We start from the raw sequence: 19,154 nt of genomic DNA, 5'->3' as shown, positions 1-19,154 counted from the left end.
TGTGGGGTCCCGACGGCACTTTATCATGGCTCCTAGGAAGCACCCACCAGGTCTCTGCAGCCCCTAGGTGCATGGATGGCTCCGCCCCCCACAGCTCCCATTGGTCTTCATTCCTGGCCAATGGGAACTGCAGAGCTGGCACTGGGACAGGGGCAACGTGTGGAGCCTCCTTGGCAGCCCGTGCACCTAGGGGGCCACGAGGACCTGGCGGCCACTTCCAGGAGCCACACAGACCTAGGGCAGGCAGGGAGCCTGCCTTAGCTCTGGGTCCCTGCTGGGCTGATGACTGGACTTCTAACAAAAAACGGACACCTGGCAACCCTAGGAATGGCCTTATTTGCCATTTCAGTATCCTGTTGATACGTCCTTAAGAGTTGCTTTGAGGTCACCAAGCCTGCTGGTTCCTTAACGCTCCCCAGTAGTAGATCCTCATTTTAAAATATAATTTGTTCATGTTGTAGAGAACAGCTCAACCAATTAATTTTGAATTGCACTATGAAAAAATGAGGGACAACCTTATTTTCTAAATGCACCGTTCCATCAATTGGATCAATAAATCCTTTCATGTGACCCTCAGTTATTATCTGAGAAGCTATGTGGTCTGTCCATAAATCAGGAATTAGAGAGACAGATCTGAAAAATTATATTCATTTTGTTTTCAATATATTTATGAAGCTGTTAAAGTATCCCCAATCCTTACTCACCTCCCCCCCCAATTTATTGTTTAAGAATCTGCATCATTGCCACCAAAGCACTTGGTCAAAGATAACCAGATGGACTCCCTTTGGCATCAGTTGATGCTACTGCGTAATCCACTTCTTCTTGTTGCTGCTGAGTGAAGATAAGTACTTTCCCTCCCTCCCCACCCCTCAAAATGGGCTCAACGTTTTGCCTTTTGAACATGTTGACCTTGTGATAGTCTTTCAGTCTCCTACAGACACCTTACTTGCAGCACAGAACCCTGAATAGGGACCTCTAGTCTTTAAAAACTGTGCTATAGTATGAAACAATTGATGTACTAGAACCTCCGAGTGAGTTACGAACACCAGAGTTCTGAACTGACCAGTCAACCACACATCTCATTGGGAACTGGAAGTACACAATCAGGCAGCAGCAAAGATTAAAAAAAAAAAAAAGGCAAAAAAGCAAATACAGTACAGGACTGTGTTAAAAGTAAACTACTAAAAGAATAAAGGGAAAGCAGCATTTTTCTTCTGCATAGTAAAGTTTTCAAGGCTGTATTAAGTCAATATTCATTTGTAAACATTTGAAAGACCAACCATGATGTTTTGCTCAGTATTACAAACATTTCAGAGTTACGAACAACTTCCATGCCTAAGGTGTTCGTAACTCTGAGGTTCTACTGTATTAAATAATTGCCCGACAGTGCCAATTAAATACACTGTATCAACACTCTTGCTCAAGCACTGAAACATGAAAAACTGAACTGCTTCAAGTTATAGTCAAAAATATTTGTTAATATCACTGTTTGCCAATGGAATTTGTTTTTCCCATTCAAAAATTATCACACAGGAAACAAATAATGGCTGCAGGGATCTCTCTCTAATAGTGCTCCAAACTCTTCAAAGGTAATATTGTTGTATAGTTTGCTTGCAGATAACAAGTTGTGTTTAATAACAGCTCTGGCCAAGATACTGGAGTATCAAGATCGAGATGGAATAAAATGACACTTCATTGTTAAGAGTTTTCAATAGCTTTTTGCTTGCACTGTGAGTAAGAAAAATACTTTGGTAAAATTGTATATGTGCAGAGCATTTAACCATATATGGTTTCCTTACAGCACTATTAGTCCTTATAGAAGAGAACTAGCAATAAGAAACTGACTTAATATAGATAACTCTTCAAACTAGACAACCTAGAAGAAGTCTTCAGTCTCTCCAATTCCCTTCTAAGACATCCAAGCAGGGATGGTCTTGTGGTTAAGGTACTGTACTAGATTGGAGTTCATTTTCTGACTCTGCTACAGGTTTCATGTATGACCTTAGAAAAGAGAGTTAATCTGTGCCTCAGTTCTTGCCAACTGAGAAATGGGGATACTGCTACTCTCCTATCTTTTGCCTCATTATTTTTTAGCCCTTCAGGGTAGGGACTGCTTCTTACTATGTTTGTACATGCAGTGCCTAGCACATAGAGCTCTGACCTTAGAGCCTCTGAGCACTATTGTACTACAAATAGGTGATAGCTATCAGCCAGAGAGGGAGAAAGGCTGCAACAGTAAAAGCACATACTAATTAACAAACTTTTTATTTTTATTTTTGTCAGTTTTGGACCAGACAGCATAGATTGTACCAAGTATGTGATTGGGCTTCAAAAGATGGATACAGTTTATTTGGTAAGAGGAATATTTTCTAACTTTTTTTCATTTTGATTTTTTTTAATGCATTTCTTTCTTACTGAATGGCAAGAATGTACATAAAGATAAGGCATGCCTGGCATCCGAAACCTTTCATATTCTTCATGGATTCTGAATAAGCAATCTAATCTCAAGACTACACAAATTTGACTTGAAGGCTCTACTCTTATCATTTAATTTACAGAAAACCATTTTATAAATTCTAGCCTTAACTGTATGTGACCAAAAGCTGCACTGTACTGATCAGAGAATGGATTTGGGAGGTAGGAAGCTGATGTTTTTAGATCCATGTTATGTAGCAGCAGCTAGGAAAATAAAGACTGAGATCTAGCAAGATCATAAAACAAGAGATTTGTAAAAATCTGTATGCAATAAATCAGATATAGCTAATCTAGCTTTTTATATATTATGTGTATGTATATTTTATATACATGTAATGTATCTTTTCTGAGATGGAGTGATCTGAACTGCACCTAGTATTCCAGGTGTGGGTGTACTGTAAATATACAAGTGGCATTATGATATTTTCTGTCTTATTATCCCTTACCATCCCTTCCAGAACAGAATGTTCCTAACATTTTGTTGGCTTTTTTGACTGCCACTGCATATTGAGCAGAGAGAGAGAACTATCCACGATGACTCCAAGATCTTTCTTGAATGGTAATAGCTAATTTAGATGACATCTTTTTGCATGTGTGATTGGAATTACATTTTCCAATGTGCATTACTTTGCATTTATCAACGTTTTGAATTTCATCTGCCATTTTGTTGCCCAGTCACCCAGTTTTGTGAGATCCCTTTGTAACTCTTTGTGGTCTGCTTTGGACTTAGTTATCTTGAGTAATTTTGTATCATCTACAGACTCTGCCACCTCACTGTTTACCCCTTTTCCCAGATCCTTTATGAATATGTTGAATAGCACTGATTACAGTACAGATCCGTGGGGGCCCTGCTATTTACCTCTCTCCATTACAAAAACTGACCATTTATTCCTACCCTTTGTTTTCTATCTATAAGAGGACCTTCCCTCTTATCCCATGACTGCTTACTTTGTTTAATAGCCTTTGGTGAGGGACCTTGCCAAAGGCTTTCTGAAAGTCCAAGTACGCTATATCCAGTGGATCACTCTTGTCCGCATGTTCGTTGACCCCCCCCAAAAGAATTCTAATATATTGGTGAGTTCCCTTTAAAAAAGTCCTGTTGACTCTTCCCCAATATATTGTGTTCTATGTGTCTAATTCTATTCTTTGCTATAGTTTCAACCAATTTGCCTGCTACGAAAGTTAGGCTTACCACCTTGTAATTGCCAGGATTGCCTCTGGAGCCTTTTCTGGAAAATTGCACTGCCGCAGGAATTTGGGAGCCATAGAGAAAGTATCTCCACAATATGCAGGCAAAGGACTTTATTTCTGCTAATTCTACCTTCTTTCACAAGAGGGGAAGAGGGTTGGCTAACACCCATGCAGGACTTGAGAAAGCTAACGAAATTAACCAGGAAGCTAAAGTTCAGGATGCTTTCATTTTCTTCCATTATGCTCTCCTTGGACTTCGGAGACTGGTTCTCTGCCCTTGATTCACAGGATGCTGATTTCCATGTGGCCACAGGAAGTATCTGAGATTAATGGTCAGACTCTCACTGCCAATGCAGGGTACTCCTCTTTGGCACTTCACTGGCACTGAGAGTTTTTACCAAATGTATGTAGTGGTAGCTTCTCTTCTCCACTATTAGAGTATCCAGGTCTTTCCGTGTCTGGATGACTGGGTGGTCCGAGGCCAGTCAAAGGAGTAAGTAAAGCACAGCATTCTTTGAATCCAGTCACTGTTCATTCATCTGGTACTCAGAATAAATGCAGAAATGTCTACTTTAGTCCAGTTCAAAAGATCAATTGGGATTGATGGGAGCAGTCCTGATCTCAGGACAGGTTTCTGGCCATTGCCAATACAGTAACTCCTCTCTTAACGTTGTAGTTATGTTCCTGAAAAATGTGACTTTAAGCGAAACGATATTAAGAGAATCCAATTTCCCCATCAGAATTAATGTAAATGGGGGGGATTAGGTTCGAGGGAATTTTTTTTCACAAGACAAGACTATATTATATATATACATACACACTCTGTGTGTGTGTGTGTGTGTGTGTGTGTGTGTGTGTGTGTGTGTGTGTGTACACACAGCCCTCTACCCTGATATAACGTGGTCCTTGGGAGCCGAAAAATCTTACCGTCTTATAGGTGAGACCATGTTATTATCGGGGAAGGGAGAGGAACCACTCCCCGCCCCAGCTCACCTCCGCTCTGCCTCCACCTCCTCCCCTGAGTGCGCCGCCGCTCCGCTTCTCCCCTCCCCCTTCCAGGTTTACCACGTCAATCAGCTGTTTTGGCGCAAGAAGCCTGGAAAGAAGGGAGGGACGGAAGGGAGGGAGAAGCTGAGCGGTGGCGGCGCGCTCAGGGGAGCAGGTGGAGGCAGAGCGGAGGTGAGCTGGGGCAGGGAGGCCTCAGCAAGTACGGGCGGGTGCAGAGGAACCACTTGCAGTAACACGAATTTGGATATAATGAGGTAAAGCAGCCCCGCTCCCCGGAGCGCTGCTTTTCCACGTTATATCTGAATTCGCGTTATATCGGACCGCATTATATCGGGATAGAGGTGTATATACACACAGTATAAGTTTTAAACAAACAATTTAATACAGTACATAGCTATGATGATTGTGAAGCTTGGTTGAGGTGGTGAAGTCAGAGGGTGGGATATTTCCCAGGGAATGCCTTACTGCTAAATGAACAGGAGTACTTGTGGCCCCTTAGAGACTAACAATTTTATTAGAGCATAAGCTTTCGTGAGCTACAGCTCACTTCATCGGATGCACAGAATGGAACATATAGTAAGAAATTACACACACACACACACACACACACAGAGATAAGCTGAAAGTTACCATACAAACTGTGAGAGGCTAATTAGTTAAGATGAGCTATTATCATCAGGAGAAAAAAACTTTTGTAGTGATAATCAAAATGGCCCATTTAGACAATTGACAAGAAGATGTGAGGATACTTAACTTAAGGAAATAGATTCAATATGTGTAATGACCCAGCCACTCCCAGTCTCTATTCAAACCCAAGTTAATGGTATCTAGTTTGCATATTAATTCAAGCTCAGCAGTTTCTCCTTGGAATCTGTTTTTGAATCTTTTCTTTTGCAAAATTGCCACCCTTCAATCTTTTACTGAGTGACCAGAGAGGTTGAAGTGTTCTCCTACCAGTTTTTGAATGTTATGATTCCTGATGTCAGATTTGTGTCCATATATTCTTTTGCATAGAGACTGTCCGGTTTGGCCAATGTACATGGCAGAGGGGCATTACTGGCACGTGATGGCATATATCATATTGGTAGATGTGCAGGTGAACGAGCCCCTGATGGTGTGGCTAATGTGATTAGGTCCTATGATGGTGTCACTTGAATAAATATGTGGACAGAGTTGGCATCGGGCTTTGTTTCAAGGATAGGTTCCTGGGTTAGTGTTTTTGCTGTGTGGTGTGTGGCTGCTGGAGAGTATTTGCTTCAGGTTGGGAGGCTGTCTGTAAGCGAGGACTGTTCTGTCTCCCAAGATCTGTGAAAGTGAGGGATCATTTTTCAGGATAGGCTGTAAATCTTTGATGATGAGCTGGAGAGGTTTTAGTTGGGGGCTGAAGGTGATGGCTAGTGGCATTCTGTTATTTTCTTTGTTGGGTCTGTCCTGTAGTAGGTGACTTCTGGGTACTCCTCTGGCTCTGTCAATCAGTTTTTTCACTTCAGCAGGTCGGTACTGTAATTTTAAGAATGCTTGATAAAGATCTTGTAGGTGTTTGTCTCTGTCTGAGGGATTGGAGCAAATGCAGTTGTATCTTAGAACTTGGCTGTAGACAAAGGATCTTGTGGTGTGTCCTGGATGGAAGCTGGAGGCATGTAGGTAAGTATGGTGGTCAGTAGGTTTCCAGGCACAGTTGTGTCCAGGAAATGGACCGCTTGTGTGGATTGGTCTAGGCTGAGGTTGATGGTGGGATGGAAATTGTTGAAATCCTGGTGGAATTCCTCAAGGGCTTCTTTTCCATGGGTCCAGATGATGAAGATGTCACCAATGTAGCACAAGTAGAGTAGGGGCGTTAGGGGACGAGAGCTAAGGAAGCGTTGTTCTAAGTCAGCCATAAAAACGTTAGCGTACTGTGGGACCATGTGGGTACCCATAGCAGTGCCACTGACTTGAAGGTATATATTGTCCCCAAATGTGAAATAGTTGTGGGTGAGGACAAAGTCACAAAGTTCAGCCACCAGGTTTGCCGTGACATTATCAGGGATACTGTTCCTGGCAGCTTGTAATCCATCTGTGTGTGGAATGTTGATGTAGAGGGCTTCTACATCCATAGTGGCCAGGAGGGTATTTTCTGGAAGATCACCAATGGATTGTAGTTTCCTCAAGAAGTCAGTGGTGTCTCGAAGATAGCTGGGAGTGCTGGGAGTGTAGGGCCTGAGGAGGGAGTCTACATAGCCAGTCAATCCTGCTGTCAGGATGCCAATGCCTGAGATGATGGGGCATTCAGGATTTCCAGGTTTATGGATCTTGGGTAGCAGATAGAATACCCCTGGTTAGGGTTCTAGCGGTGTGTCTGTGCGGATTTGTTCCTGAGCTTTTTCAGGGAGTTTCTTGAGCAGATTATGTAGTTTCTTTTGCAAAAAGAAAAGGAGTACCCGTGGCACCTTAGAGACTAACAAATTTATTAGAGCATAAGCTTTCGTGAGCTACAGCTCACTTCATCGGATGCATTTGGTGGAAAAAGCAGAGGAGAGATTTATATACACACACACAGAGAACATGAAACAATGGGTTTCCATTGTTTCATGTTCTCTGTGTGTGTGTATATAAATCTCTCCTCTGCTTTTTCCACCAAATGCATCCGATGAAGTGAGCTGTAGCTCACGAAAGCTTATGCTCTAATAAATTTGTTAGTCTCTAAGGTGCCACGGGTACTCCTTTTCTTTTTGCGAATACAGACTAACACGGCTGCTACTCTGAAACCTGTCATTATGCTAGTTTCTTTTGGTAACCCTCAGAGGGTAATGGCTTGTAGAATGTGGAGTTAGAGAGCTGCCTAGCAGCCTCTTGTTCATATTCCAACTTATTCATGATGATGACAGCACCCCCTTTGTCAGCCTTTTTGATTATGGTGTCAGAGTTGTTTCTGAGGCTGTGGATGGTGAGGTTATGGGGCAAGTGATGCTACTTTTCCACAATTTCAGCCTGTGCACGTCAATGGAAGCATGATGAACTAGCACTCAGCTGAGCCCTCAAGGGTTAACACATTGTTGTTAATGTAGCCTCACACTCTACAAGGCAGCACAAATGGAGGGAGGGGAGACAGCATGGTAGACAGAAACAGAGACACACACTGTGTGAGAGAGAAAGAGATGTGCATTGCCTTTTTAAGTAAATCAGCAAGTTGAGACAGCAGCTGCTGCTGCCGCCAGGAAGCTCCCTCCGTCCTGAGCCCTGTTGTGTGTCCCCTGCACCATGGAGATGGGGTAAGTGGGGTGCAGGATCAGGGGGACACTCTGACATTAGCCCCACTCTCCCCCCTGCACAGCAAGCAGGAGGCTCCTAGGAACAGCTCCAAGGCAGAGGGCAGGAGGGACAGCACATAGCAGTGGGTGGAGGGACAGCTGAACTGGCAATTGATAGCCTGCTGGGCAGCTGCTGCACAGGAAATATAGGGGAGCGGGGAGCTGATGGGGGGCTGTTGGTCTACCCTGATTCCAGGTTCCAAGCCCCCACCAGCTAGCTGCAACGGGCTGCTCTTCCTGCAAGCAGTGGACAAAGCAGGCGGCTGCCAAACAGTGTTATAAGGGAGCAGTGCACAACTTTAAACAAGCATGTTCCCTAATTGATCAGCAACGTAACAACGAAACAACATTAACTGGGGACAACTTTAAGTGAGGAGTGACTGTCGTGTAGACCCTTGCCTTAAGGTGGTAATTAGTTAAAGTGACCCATAACTACACGCAAGGCTACAGAATGTTAAAAAAAATATGCATGTTTTATCTTGAGAAAAGAAGACTGAGGGGGGACAATCTTCACATACGTTAAGGGCAGTTATAAAGAGGGCTGTAATCAATTGTTCACCATGTCCACTGAAGGTAGGACAACAAATAATGGGTTTAATGTTCAGCAAGGAAGATTTAGGTAAGATATTAGGAAAAACTTTCTAACTATAAAGGTACTTAAGCTCTGGAACAGGCTTCCAAAGGAGGCTCTGGAATCCTCATCATTGGAGGTTTTTAAGAACAGGTTGGACAAAAACCTCTCAGGGATTGTCTCTGTCTACTTTGTCCTGCCTCAGTGTAGAGAGCTGGACTTGATGGCTTCTTGAGGTCCCTTCCAGTCCTATACGTCTATAATTCTATGAAGATTCTATAGATTGGGATGTAGAATGTGTCCCTGATTCTGGGACAATAATCCCTTGATCAATGGCCTGGTTATTGGAGGATGTACCAAGAGGTCTTGGAAATCTGTATACCAACAGAATCTTGGCCAAGCTGGGACTATCAGTATTAATGTTGCCTGGTCCTGTTTTAGCTTTCTGATCAACCTTGGGATTAAGAGAATTGGAGTAAAGGTATAGAGAAGACCCTTTGACCAAAAAGATGTATGGTAGGTGTCCCCCATTTCTGAAATATGAGGTTCAGTATTTCGGTCTTCAAAGAGCACTCATGGTGGTGGCATCCATGACAAGAGTCACTGTTGTTGGTTCTGGATTGGAGAAGAGAACTCAGGCATGGACATTGTCTGGGTCCATCCACCAATCCACTGGAGAAAAGCACTCATTGAGGTTCACAAATCAGCATGTCCAGAGAGTGCCTGCTTGGATGTTACAGAGTGGAACCAGACCTGCAAGCACCTGAGGTAAAGGCTGCCATGTGGGCTCACGTACATTCATGAAGCCACGTAACCTAGAAGTCATAGGTAGGAATGGACCTTTGTCCTGTGTTCATTTTGAAGCTCTTGCAAATACAGTATTTTATTTGTGATCCACTATGACCCTGTGACAGGGCAACGACGTACCGGTGTGGCGCCTCCTGTCGGTCATCCAGGGAATTAGCTCTTTCCAGTCTGGAGCGCCCTCTTCAGACAGGTGTCTCACCTGCCACTGGCCCCCCGTGTCCCTCCTGGACCCAGATGCCCTTCTAGATCAAAGTTCTACCTGAAACCCCCAATCTGGGTCTCCCCTCCCCGGGGAACCCCTAACCCCCTATCCTTCCCTTGCCTCAGTGGCTACTGTCAGTCATCATCTGACCCCCGCTCCCTGGGGCAGACTGCAGTCTGTACGGCTCATCATCGGTAAGGGCGGGGTCAGACCAGCTGCCTCTGTCTAGGTCTGGGCTGCTCCTCTGCAGCCTTAGGACCCTTTTGTGGGCCTTTGCCTCAACCTGCAGCCTGGAGCTCTGCTGGGCTAGAGCTCCCCAGCTCCCTCTCCCCTTCCCCAGCACGGCTCTGCCTTAGGTACCCTCCTCAGCTTCCCCGGCAGCCAGGTCCTCCTCTCTCCATGTAGCTAGAGAGAGTGTTTGTCTCAGCTTCTGGCTAACAGCCCTCTAAAAGGGCCAGCTGTGGCTACCTCCCCCTATCAGCCTAGCTTTCCTCTGGCTACAGCCCTCTCTTAGGGCTGTTTTAAGCCCTTTGAGGCATGATGGGGTGACTACCCCGCCACAGACCCCTAGATCCTTTTCAGCAGCACTACCACCTAGCCAGTTATTCTCTATTTTGTAGTTGTGCATTTGGTTTTTCCTTCCTAAGTGAAGTACTTTGCACTTACCTTTATCGATTTTCATCTTGTTGATTTCAGACCAATTCTCCAGTTTGTTAGTCATTTTCAATTATAATCCTCTCCTCCCAGCTTGGTGCCATCTGTAAATCTTATAAATGTGTGCTCCATTCCATTGTCTTGATCACTGAATAGTATCGGATCCAGGACCCTACTACAGTGGCTCTCAACCAGGAGTATGCATACCCCTAGAGGAAAGCAGAGGTCTTCCAGGAGATGCATCAACACATCCAGATATTTACCTAGTTTTACAACAGGCTACAAAAAAGCACTAATCATTAGACAGTGGCTTGTTTATACTGCTCTATATACTATATACTGAAATGTAAGTACAATATTTACATTTATATTCCAATTGATTTATTTTATTATATGATTATATGGTAAAAATGATAAAGTATGCAATTTTTCAATAATAGTGTGTTGTGACTCTTCTGTATTTTTATGTCTGATTTTGTAAGCAAGTAGTTTTTAAGTAAGGTGAAACTTGGGGCTACACAGGACAAATCAGACTCCTGAAAGTGCACCCACCTTATAGTAATTTCATCTAGACTGCTTTTTCCTCATTTGCTTGTGAGAATGTTATGTGGAGCCGTGTCAAAAGCTTAGCTAAAATCAAGATATATCACATCTACAGCTCCCCACCTCCACTAGGCCAGAAACACAGTCAAAGAAGGAAATTAGGTTGGTTTGACATGATTTGTTCTTGACAAATCTGTGCTGGCTAGTCCTTAAAACCCTATTATCCTCTGGGTGCTTACAAAGTGATTGTTTAATAATTAGTTCAGTATCTTTCCAGGTATCAAAGTTAGACTGACTGGTCTATAATTCCCCAGCTCTTCTTTTGTTCCCTTTTTTGAAGATAGATACATAGTCTTCCCTTCTTCAGTCCTCTAGAACCTCACCCATCCTCAATGAGTTCTCCAGGATGATTGGTAGCACTTCTGAGATTGCTTCAGATAGTTCTTTAAGTATCCTAGGATGACTTTCATCAGGCCCTGCCCATTTGAGTACATCTAACTTGTCTAAATATTTTTAACCTCTTCTTTCCCTACTTTGCCTTGCAGCCATTCCCCCTTGTCATTAATATGGTGTTGAGTATCTGGTCACCGTTAATCTTTTTAGTGAAGACTGAAGCAAAATAGGCATTAAACACCTCTCCTACGTTGTTAGCTTTCCTCTGCCAAGCAGCAGACCTATACTTCCCTTCGTCTTTCTTTTGCTCCTAATATACTTATAAAAGCTCTTCCTATTGCCTTTTATATCCCTTGCTAGGTGTAATTCATTTTGTGCGGTAGCCTTTCTGATCTTGTTCCTGCATGCTTTGTTATTCCTTTGTACGCCTCCTTAGAAGTTTGCGCATTTCCACTTTTTGTAGGATTCCTTTTTGATTTTCAGATCATTAAAGAGCTCATGATGGAGCCATATTTGCCTTTTACTATCTTTCTTGTCTTTTCTTCTCATCGGGATAGTTTGCAGTTGTGCCTTTTAACATTGTCTCCTTGAGAAACTGCCCGCTTTCCTGAACAACTTTTTCCCATGGGACCAAGTTCTTCAAATTTGTTAAAGTCTGCTTTTCTGATGTCCATTGTCCTTATTCTGCTGCTCTCACTCCTTCCTTTACTTAGAATAGTGAAATCATCATTCCATGATCACTTTTACTCAAATTGCCTTCCACCTTCAGAGTCGCTTCTAATTCCTCCCTATTGGTCAGAATGAAGTCTAAAATGTCTCTTCTGTTGGTTTCTTCTTCCTTTTTCAGAAATAAAAAGTTGTCCCCAAAACATTTCAAGAACTTTTTGGAAATTTCATGTTTTGCCATATTACTTTCCCAACAGATGTCTGGGTAGTTAAAGTCCCCCATTACTATCTGGTCTGGTGGTTAAGGTATTTGTTTGTTCTAGAACTGACTCATCCAATTCCTCTTCTTGACTTTGTGGTTTATAGTAGACTCCTACCCAGATGTCCCCATATATTTTAATTCCTTTTATCTTTACCCAGAGACTTTCAACTGGTCTGCCTCTCAACTCCTTCTGGACCTCAGAACAAGTGCATCTATTCTTGATGTATAATGCAACAACTCCTCCTTTTCTATTCTGCCTGGCCTTCCTGAACAAACTATGCCCCTCTATACCGATATTCCAGTCACAAGACTTATCCTGTGAAGACTCTGTGACACCAGTTAACTCATAATTTAGTTTTGTACTCATACGTTCAGTTCTTCCCGTTTATTCCCCATACTCCTTGCATTTATGTATCAACATCTAAGATATTAAGCAGATTCTTGCACTGATTTCCCTCGTGTTGCTCCTATGACCCTATTGTAATTTGCCATATCCCCTCCCCAACATGTAGCCTTCTGTTAAGGTCACTTTTTTTTTTATGGTTACCTGGGGGCTTTTGTCACCCGCCCCCTTTGAACCTAGTTTAAAGCTCTCCTCGCTAGGTTGGCAAGTCAGTGAGCAAAGATGCACTTCCCTTTCTTGGTCAGGTAGACTCAGGGCTGGCCTTACCATGCGGCAAACTGAGGCGGCCACCTCAGTTGCCAGACTGTGGGGGGGAGGGCGCCACTAGGACCCAGAATGTAGAAAATGGTGTCTGCTGCTGGTGCACATGTATTCTTTCTGCTCTAGATGCAGAGATGGTGGAAGGCTGTGCTGGAGGAAGGAGGGCACAAGAGACATAACAGGCAGGCAGGAGAAAAGGGGAGAGGGATGTGGGAAATGCTGAGTATCAGATGTTTTAGAAATGTGTACCAAGTAATGGAAAAGAACAGTACAAGAGACGGGGCTGCGGGTAACAAGTTGAAGGACAAGGCCAGAAGATTTTGGCTGGACTGAGGACTAAACTTTGGCTGAACTAAGGACTAATGATATAAGCAGCACCTGAGAGTTTTTACCACCACAAGATAATGGAACCCAAAGATAAGAATGATGAGAACATTGGGTGATAAACAACAGAAAAGGAATAAACAAGTGCTGTATATATATGGCTGTGGGAAGGGAAATAAAGTGCTTTTTACCAGCAACTATTTCAGTTGTCCTGTGAGCCAGCCTGCTAGCAGCAACAAATGGTGACCCCGACGTGATAGAATTCTGTGAATTTGGTACCACGGACAGAGGAAGAAATAGCAGGGACCGCCGCTGCCGGTGTCCTCCGTTCGGATGAGGAACCGGGACGTCCAACTGAGAGGTGAGCGGCGGGGAATATCTCTCATAATGGGAGCGGCAGCATCGGCAGATGAGCAGGCCGTGTTTAAGGTCTTAAGCAATCTGCTTAATAACCAGGGAGAAAAATTTTCCCCAGAAGCTCTGCAAAAATTGCTTCGGTGGGGAAAGCGACGGGGTTTCCTGGTTAATGCAAAGAATGTGTTTGACTCCTCGGTGTAGAAAACATTGGGGGAAGACCTGTGGGACTCTGTGGGGGTCAGAAATAAAGAAGCTACTGCCTTGAGCCCTATCTGGCGGACTGTTCATCGAGCCGTTACCACCGCAGCGGCTCAGGCAGGGGCGCGTATTGCATTACGCGAGGCATTAGAATCATCAGCGAAAGGGGCCTTTACGGTAAGAGCGAAAGACTTTTTTGGTAAAACAACGCCTATGATTCCTTTGGTGCCGTTGGACCCCAGTGAGGTACCGTTGCCCTTGGAGGATGACAACTCAGATCGGGGCGAACCGATGGCCGTGGATCAGCCGGTGTCGGGGGAATCGTCATCGGGCAATCCAAAGAACCCGTTACAAGGGGAGTCAGGATTGCCGCCCGTGGTTGTGCCACCAGCCCCTCCCCGACACGTTCGGATTATTGACTTGCCTAAAACTGGAGAGTTTGATAACTTGATGCAGGACCAGATAATTCGGTGGTGATATAAGGAAGGTATTGCAGCTCAACAGATGATGGATGAGCTGGATAGAAATGAAAACAGACCGCAAAGATCGTCACGATCGCATCTGCTACAACAGCTTCAAGAGCACGGCATACCTGACCCCTCACATTTGCCCCATATTTGTAGGTTGTGTGGGTATTATGGTTGTACGGAGCACCTCACTCCCGAGGAAGAGTTGTGACCGACAGCAGAGGAAGAATATCGCAAAATTTATGCCCCCGCTACGCAACCGGTTCTACCAAAAGTGAAACCTCCGCCACCTACGTGTTCTTCAACTGGACTAGGGCGAGAAGAACGGGGGTGATTTTGAGGGATGGTGGGGGAGGAGCGGGATCTCCTGACCCAATTAAGAGCTGGCATGGATTGATAAAGGATGCTATAATTGAAGGGGAATTTTTGGATGCCATGCCGGCTACTTTCCCGGTATCGGTATCAAGGGAGGGGGTTAAATCTTGGGTGTCGTTAGACTGGAAATTGATGAGGGAGGCTCAGAAAGCTATTGTGGCGTACGGCTTGAAAAATCCGTATGTACAAGCGTTATTAGAACAGATATTCTCGGGGCAAGCGATGTGTCCCTTTGACGCCCAGAAATTTGCAGATATGTTGTTAACACCTACACAGAGATTATTATGGAAGGATTCATGGAGAAAAAAGGCTGAGCACGCGGCAGTGCTTAATTTAGATAGACCCCAGGACGACCCTCTCCATGTAGCAACTATAGACATGTTGTTGAGACAGGGGCGATTTGAAGAGCCTCAGCTACAGGCGCAATTGGTACCCCAAATATTACAACAGTCTCAGCTTCTAGCATTGGAGGCATTCAAAGAGCTCCCTGATTTGGGCGCCCCGTCACCTCCCTATTTAACAGTCACGCAGGGAGTGGGCGAATCTTTTGCCCTCTTTTTGGACCGCCTAAGGACGGCATTGGATAGGGCCCCTAATTTAACACCAGACGCCAGATCGGCATTGGGGGTAGATTTAGCCCTTCAAAATGCTAACCCCACGTGTAAGAAGATTTTGGTGACTTTACCAAAATCGGCCTCCCTAGTTGACATGATTGAAGCCTGCACTCGTGCTCCTTTAGTGGAGGAGGAGAAGAAGGCAAAGATTCATGCACGTGCTTTGGCGGTAGCCTTGAATACCTCCAAGTCGAATTGGCGTAGAGGAAAGGGGGGGCGTGTTATCAGTGTGGAAAGATGGGTCATTTAAAACGGGATTGCCCCAAGAAAAGAGGTCAGCCACAAAACAATGCACTTCCCTCCCCATTTCCCGGGACATGTAATCGATGTGAAAAATTCGGTCATAAAGCTACTGAGTGTCACTCCCGGTTCAAAAAAGATGGAACCCCTTTGTCGGGGTCGGGAAACGCCTCGCGGAGCGCCATCCGGCAGGGCGTGAGGACAAACAATACGCCGGCTGCTTGGACAGCCTCCGCGGGGCAACTTCCGGCAGTGCCGGAGTTGATTTGGCCACCGCCGCCGACGTCTCCCTAGAGAATGATAGGGTGACGCTCGTTCCATCGGTGGCATCTGGACCGTTGGGGCATGGGTTAAGTGCATTGTTAATAGGTAGATCATCCGCCTCCTTACAGGGGCTTTTTGTGCTTCCAGGGCTAATTGATGATGATTATAGAGGGAACATTGGGATTATGGTACGATCTATATGCCCGCCTATTACAATAATGGCCGGGACCAAAATTGCACAATTAATACCCTTTCATGCGAATGTTCCTGTGAAGTCATCCCAGATAAGAGGAACTGGAGGCTTCATGTCGTCCAGTCAGGTAGACCCCACACCACTAACAGTGGCATTTGTTTTGTCAGTGGGACAAGATCGTCCCACTAGATTAGTTCAATTTAAGGGCCCAGATGGTGATTCTTTCGAGCATCAGGTCCTTATCGATACTGGGGCAGATGTGACGGTGTTGCCCCTGCAAGGTTGGCCGGTGACATGGCCACTTCGACCGGTAACTACACCTCTTCAGGGCATTGGCGGACAGCGTGAGCCCATGCTAAGTGAATTTTTTATTGACATTATTGATGCTGCCGATAATGCATTGAAGGGGTCAGTCCGCCCTTACCTTGTCGATACAACTATTTGGCTGTTGGGGAGGGATTGCTTGAGTCAATGGGGGGTGGTGATCAGCTCCCCCCCTTTCTAGTAGCGGCCACTGAGGAGCGGCGAACCCTGACATTGGAATGGAAATCCGATGAGCCGATTTGGGTTGCTCAGTGGCCGCTGCCAACAGAAAAACTTGCCGCATTAACAAAACTAGTAGAGGAGCAAGTACGTCTTGACCATCTAGAACCCTCAGTTAGTCCATGGAATACACCTGTATTCACTATCCTAAAGAAATCAGGAAAATGGAGTTTGCTCCAAGATCTGCATTCCATTAATGCTATTATGGTCGACATGGGTGCTTTACAGCCCGGTTTACCTGCCCCATCCATGCTCCCATCGGGGTGGCCATTACTAATCATTGACCTGAAGGATTGTTATTTTACTATTCCATTACACCCGAGAGACAGAGAGCGCTTTGCTTTCTCTATTCCGATGATAAATCGTGAAGCACCTTCCGTACGGTATCAGTGGAAGGTTTTGCCCCAAGGAATGAAAAATTCCCCTACCATCTGCCAGCTCTTCGTTGCATGGGCAATACGCCCAATCCGAGTGAAATATCCCCAATGGAAAATATATCATTACATGGATGATCTTTTATTTGCGGCAGCAGTAGCTTTTGAACCCATGGTTATAACACAGATCACCTCCACGTTAGCAGAAGCTGGTCTGTTTGTGGCCCCAGAAAAGGTTCAAACTAAAGCCCCTTTTTTGTATTTGGGACTTCGGATCACTGACTGCACCGTACGCCCCCAGCAGTTGAAAATCTCTCCTCATGTGCGCACATTGTATGATGCACAGAAACTGCTAGGTGAACTGCAATGGCTTCGCCCCCTTTGTGGCATCACAAATCAGGATATAACTCCTCTTCTTCCCTTATTAGAAGGGGGGAGAGCCCCTGGAGATAAACGACAACTGTCGGTACTACAGAAGCAAGCATTACAACGAATAGGACAGAAGGTGGGGGAGGGTTATTCCGGGAGATATCGGGAAAACTTACCCTTCGTGGTAGCGGTCTTTAGCCTAGATGCAGTATTGGAAGCGCTATTATTTCAGTGGGATACAAGGGATAAAGACCCCCTAGTCGGTTTGGAATGGATATTTCCACCGTGTAAAAATGTGCGTACAGTAACTTCCAGAATTGAAGCAATAGCCATGTTAATAGTGCAAGCGTGGAAAAGAGTAACTGTAACGACAGGAATTGATCCGCATCAGATTTTGTTGCCATTTTCAAAAACGATGATTACACATGTGTTGAGGTATGACACTGTGTTTGCTGTTGCCCTAGCAAATTATCAGGGACAATTGAGTTGTCATTACCCGCCCCACCGCCTGTTTTCTTCCCCATTGCAGTTGGATAAACACCTTATGAGACAGGAGAATCCAGTGACAGGAATAACCGTATTTACCGATGCGGCGGGGCGAACAGGGAAAGCAGGGGTAGTCTGGTGGGATGGACATACTTGGGCCCATAAGAAGGTTATTAGTGAGGGGTCGGTACAGATATTAGAACTCCTAGCTATACTTTTGGCATTTGATCACTGGAACCAAGAATCGCTCAATGTGATGAGCGATTCTAAGTATGCCGTGGGGTTAGTAAACAGGCTGGAGAGAACTATGCTAGGAAAGGTTCATAATCCAGCATTGCAACAGATACTCTTGCGCCTTTGGCATCGACTCAATGAAAGAAAGTATCCATACTTTGTAGGCCATATAAGGAGCCATACTGGCCTGCCTGGATACTTAAGCACGGGCAACGATCAGGCGGATGCACTGGTGGGATCCGTGGTAGTACCCAATCGGTTTGAGCAAGCTCGCCTGTCTCATGGATTTTTCCATCAATCAGCGAAAGCCCTAGTGCGACAATTCTCTCTACCTATATTCCAAACCCGAAGTATTGTAGCCTCTTGCTCAGAATGTAATAGGTTGACACCCACCTTTCCCGCCGGGGTTAATCCCCGATGTCTAGAGGCTTTAACATTATGGCAGTCAGATGTCACCCAATGTAACCAATTCGGAAAGCAGAAATACATCCATGTGTCAGTAGACACTTTCTCTGGAGTTATCTGGGCTACACCCCACGCGTCCACAGGCAGCAGGGATGTGATAAAACATTGGCAGGCATGTTTTGCTGCATTAGGGGTGCCCCGATGGATAAAAACAGATAATGGAGCTGGGTATGTGGCCAGGCGCACCGCAACCTTTTTGCAAATGTGGGGGATAACACACAAAACAGGAGTGCCAGGCAATTCGACAGGCCAGGCCATTATTGAACGATCTCATAGTACTTTGAAAGGAATGTTGGAGGCACAAACTGGACAGGATGCAGTAGTTCAGACACCAGCTGGGCGATTAGCTAAAGCGGTATATGTCCTTAATTGGTTGCAACCTAGTAGTGCTGATAACAATCATGTTCCAATGCAAAGACATCTAGGAAGTATTGGGATAGAACATGAGCAGAAGAAACCTAAGGTGAAATGGTTTGATTATGCCTCTCAACAATGGAAGGGGCCAGCACAATTGCTAACCTGGGGACGGGTTATGCTTGTGTCTCCCTTGATGAAGGTCCTCGGTGGATACCTGCTAAGTGGGTGCGGCCGTGGCTACAGCAACCTCGCTCGCCCTTGAACCCGGCGCCTGGAGAAGAAGATCCCGCGCTTGGAGGGGAAGCATCAGAGGAGGTTGTGCTTGTGGCCATATCCTGTTTATTTCCAGAATGAGGATGCGGGTTATCGATATTGTTATAGTGTTATTGCTTGGGTTACAGGGGGGACTCCTTGTACCCCTACGTGTGCGAATGACGTATAACCTATGGGAACGTCTAGCATTGATAGCCAATGTCACACACTTTTGTTTGTCTGATTCTGTGGCAGCCAGGGAACTACTGGGCACTTGTCTTGTGCCCATATGTCATCATCCCGAAGAAATTAGCAG

The 19,154-nt window shown here is 45.1% G+C and overlaps 1 protein-coding gene across 2 annotated transcripts in view; it reads left to right on the top strand.

The window, feature by feature from the left end:
* The first annotated feature begins 2,495 nt into the window (after positions 1 to 2,495).
* The window catches only part of PLAC8 (placenta associated 8), a 30,402-nt gene continuing 13,743 nt past the window's right edge, over positions 2,496 to 19,154 (top strand). The window contains exons 1-2 of one of the 2 annotated variants that reach the window (XM_043512973.1): positions 9,141 to 9,303; positions 10,241 to 10,423. The gene's annotated coding sequence lies outside the window, so the exon portion shown is untranslated. Of the gene's footprint in view, positions 2,638 to 9,140; positions 9,304 to 10,240; positions 10,424 to 19,154 lie in introns of those variants that run through there. The other variant, XM_038399357.2, reaches the window with a different exon arrangement.

This window comes from Dermochelys coriacea, chromosome 4 (assembly GCF_009764565.3).
Source record: "Dermochelys coriacea isolate rDerCor1 chromosome 4, rDerCor1.pri.v4, whole genome shotgun sequence".
In the NCBI taxonomy this organism is placed as follows: Eukaryota; Metazoa; Chordata; order Testudines; family Dermochelyidae; genus Dermochelys; species Dermochelys coriacea.
This window is presented reverse-complemented; position numbering and strand designations above follow the sequence as displayed.